Source organism: Schistocerca piceifrons, chromosome 1 (assembly GCF_021461385.2).
Source record: "Schistocerca piceifrons isolate TAMUIC-IGC-003096 chromosome 1, iqSchPice1.1, whole genome shotgun sequence".
In the NCBI taxonomy this organism is placed as follows: Eukaryota; Metazoa; Arthropoda; class Insecta; order Orthoptera; family Acrididae; genus Schistocerca; species Schistocerca piceifrons.
In genome coordinates this window covers 911,883,778-911,888,033 of record NC_060138.1, presented here as the reverse complement: position 1 = coordinate 911,888,033, position 4,256 = coordinate 911,883,778, and the positions used below count along the sequence as shown (strand labels likewise).

At 42.9% G+C, this 4,256-nt stretch overlaps 1 non-coding gene across 1 annotated transcript; it reads right to left on the bottom strand.

Moving 5' to 3' along the window:
- Nucleotides 1–3,291: 3,291 nt before the first annotated feature.
- Trnat-ugu lies at nucleotides 3,292–3,366 on the bottom strand. Its single transcript has one exon. It is a non-coding gene; the product is annotated as a tRNA-Thr (tRNA).
- Between the last annotated feature and the right edge of the window lie 890 nt (nucleotides 3,367–4,256).

The following is a 4,256-nucleotide window of genomic DNA, read 5'->3' as shown; positions in this document are numbered from 1 at the left end:
AACAATACACATTGAAAGAATAAATAAAAGAACTGTCACATCATGTCTAAGTTTAATTTCCAGCTCTTGTTTCTTCCATTAAATACACTTTTAATTTTAAATTAAAATACATCCATAATTATGTGTCTTATTCATGATCATTATTAAGTTAGCGACAATTTTAAACAAAATTGTTTATGTGCGTTTGTACTGTATATACGAGGGTGAGTCAAATGAAAACCTTAAATATTTTTTTAAATATGATTTATTGTGCAGAAGTGATACAAAGATTTATCATTTTTCAACATAATCTCCCCCACGCTCAATGCAAGTCCTCCAGCGCTTACGAAGTGCATAAATTCCTTTAGAAAAAAATTCTTTTGGTAGTCCGCACAAACACTCATGCACCGCGTGGCGTACCTCCTCACCAGAACGGAACTTCTTTCCTTCCATTGCGTCTTTGAGTGGTCCAAACATATGGAAATCACTTGGGACAAGGACTGGTGAGTATGGTGGATGAGGAAGACACTCAAAATGCAGGTCTGTAATCGTTGCAGCCGTTGTACGGGTAGTGTGGGGTCTTCCATTGTCATGTTGCAAAAGGACACCTGCAGACGGCAATCCACGTCGCTTTGATTTGATTGCAGGCCGCAGATAATTTTTTAGGAGATCTGTGTATGATGCACTGGTGACAGTGGTCCCTGTGGGCGTGTAATGCTCTAAAATGACACACCTTTTTCGTCCCAAAAGAGTGTCAGCATAACCTTCCCTGCTGATGGTTCTGTTCGAAACTTCTTTGGTTTTGGTGATGAGGAATGGCGCCATTCCTTGCTCGCTCACTTCGTTTCCGGTTGGTGGAAGTGAAGCCAGGCTTCGTCTCCAGTAACGATTCTTGCAAGGAAGCCATCACCCTCTCGTTCAAAGCACCGAAGAAGTTCTTCACAAGCATCAACAGGTTGTTCTCTCATTTCAGGAGTCAGCTGCCGTGGTACCCATCTTGCAGACACTTTGTGAAACTGGAGCACATCATGCACAATGTGGTGTGCTGACTCATGACTAATCTGTAAACATGCTGCAGTGTCATTCAGTGTCACTCTGCGGTTTTCCTTCGCTATGGCTTCACCTGCTGCAATGTTCTGTGAAGTGACAACTCGTTGTGCCTGACATGGACGAGGAGGATGTTCCACTGAAGTCACACCATTTACGAACTTCCTACTCTATTCGTAGACTTGCTGCTCTGACAGACATGCATCACCGTAGTGAACCTTCATTCGTCGATGAATTTCAATAGGGTTCACACCTTCACTACGCAAAAACCGAATAACAGAACGCTGTTCATCCATGGTGCAAGTCGCAAGTGGGGCTGCCATCTTTATACTGATACTGCGACGGTATGTGTGCATCTGCACCATACTGCCACCTACAGGCCATTCCTCACGCTGTTTGTAGCAGGCTTACCAACCTACAGGATAACGGCGCGAAATTTCGATTTGTTATTACAAATTTGAGGTTTTCATTTGACTCACCCTCGTATATATAAAGTACAAACACACATAAACAATTTTTGTTGAAAATTTTAGAAAAGGATAAATTTTAAAAAATTAGAATATATATATATATATATATATATATATATATATATATTATTTTTAAATTTATCCTTTTGTAAAATTTTCAACAAAAAATGTACTAGTAATAAAACTGAATTTATATGACAGAACATGTAAAATCACACAATGTACGACCTGCTATATAATAAAAGGCAACAGGTCTTAACTTGAGAAATAAGTAATAAATAACAAATAAAATATTGTTATTTTACGTCGAGATGTTTGGGTGCTACACAATAGATAATTACTGTGTTGGAAATTTCAGTTAATTTGCATGATCTGTTTGACATTACAACTCTTAGTTTCACAGATACACTCTACTAATTTAATTCAGGGCATACGCTTGATGTTTTATGCACTGTTACCATTAAGGCATAACGTAATTGTACCAGTTTGTACAGGCTGAGCATACAGTGCGCCTACGAACAGAGGTACACAAAGCCCAAGTCACAGCGTGTCACCACAACCGAAGCCAGACACTGCACTAGGAGTAGCTGAGTTATGTCCTCGTCCATTGACGGATACCATAGGTAATATCTATAACAAGAGCCCAAGTAAGTCCGCAGAATTGTTACAGGCCATTTAAATAGCACATCACTCGAGTTTACCGAGCACTTAACTGTAACAACGCTCCGTGTACAAGTGATGCTGCTTTCGTCTGTTACCCTTCCTGCCATGGCGAGACACATGGGATCTGTGCGCGAACCTTTTTTTTTTTTTTTTTGTCTTTTGCCTCTCTTGTGAAACGAGTGGTTTCTTACTTCCCGTCCTCGTAACGGCGAATCGATTCAGCATCCTTCTGAAACCCTGTACATCAAATTCAGATACTGTCCGCGAGATCGCAAACAAATTAGACGATGTTATATGTCTAAAACGTCCGATAAATAGGGTCACGAAACAGAGGAAATGAAAGACACTTGCAAAATACCGTTGTTGTCCCTGAAAGTCATGTCTATTGACCATAATAAACTTTCGGCAACGTTTCTGAAGTCTTTAAAACCGTTAGTGATGGATTCTCAAGGCTTTAATTGAATCATTTGAAAAAGAAAATGTTGCTTTTACGATTTCTTGTAAGTGAAGGAACGAGGTGTGTGGCATTAGATTCGGTGAGCACGAGTAATTACATGGCTTTTGGACTTGGAGTTGCGCTCGAGGGTCGTAACGAGTGGATAAGCGTTGTCTCGCAACAGATTTCACTTTTTGTCCTGTGAAATTCTGACTGAAGACGCTGAATACTCGGCAGAAAACGTTTCAGAACTGCTTCGTAGATTTCAGTATTGTTAGTGTGGCCTGCAGTTACCGAATTGCCGCTATATGTTGCCACTGCTGTCGAATAAGGTGATCAACATTATTTTTACCCTGTGCTTTTGGGAGTGACTATTTTTTCGGTGGGTTGCACTAAAGACAGATCTCATTCACACGTGTCAAAAAAAATCAGTAGTATTTCCCATCCGTAATGCATTCGACTTGTTAGCCAATTTGTTAGGTGCAAATCGGAAACAGATCTTTCGGTTTTTCGCTTGTTCGAATCTTAATAAATGATGATGTTACCCACCGACCTTGCAAGTCACCAATTCCATTACTATGAGTTGGGAGACGGTCGTCCTGTTTGGGGCAACATCTGTCGAATGAAATAAGGAAGTGAATACACCTAGCTGCATACAGCCGTTGATATAAGTCAACGGGGACAGTTGAAAATGTGTGCCCCGACCGGGACTCGAACCCGGGATCTCCTGCTTACATGGCAGACGCTATATCCGTCTGAGCCACCGAGGGCACAGACGATAGTGCACCTGTAGGGAATTATCTCTGGCACGTCTCCCGCGAGACCCACGTTCCCAACTTTTTGTCCCGCACTATATTCATAGTGCACCTGCCCATTATACTCATTACTCGCGGCTTTTTGCCGATTCCCGTAAGAGTTTGGGCACTGTTTCTTTTGGCTCACCTGCCATTTGACCTTCTTGTTCTGTGCGGATGCACAAACAGTGCAACTGCAGCGAATATATATATATAGGTGGTATCTGTTCGTCCGGACATGTCCGAAAGGACAGATACTATCTTCATATACACTCCTGGAAATTGAAATAAGAACACCGTGAATTCATTGTCCCAGGAAGGGGAAACTTTATTGACACATTCCTGGGGTCAGATACATCACATGATCACACTGACAGAACCACAGGCACATAGACACAGGCAACAGAGCATGCACAATGTCGGCACTAGTACAGTGTATATCCACCTTTTGCAGCAATGCAGGCTGCTATTCTCCCATGGAGACGATCGTAGAGATGCTGGATGTAGTCCTGTGGAACGGCTTGCCATGCCATTTCCACCTGGCGCCTCAGTTGGACCAGCGTTCGTGCTGGACGTGCAGACCGCGTGAGACGACGCTTCATCCAGTCCCAAACATGCTCAATGGGGGACAGATCCGGAGATCTTGCTGGCCAGGGTAGTTGACTTACACCTTCTAGAGCACGTTGGGTGGCACGGGATACATGCGGACGTGCATTGTCCTGTTGGAACAGCAAGTTCCCTTGCCAGTCTAGGAATGGTAGAACGATGGGTTCGATGACGGTTTGGATGTACCGTGCACTATTCAGTGTCCCCTCGACGATCACCAGTGGTGTACGGCCAGTGTAGGAGATCGCTCCCCACACCATG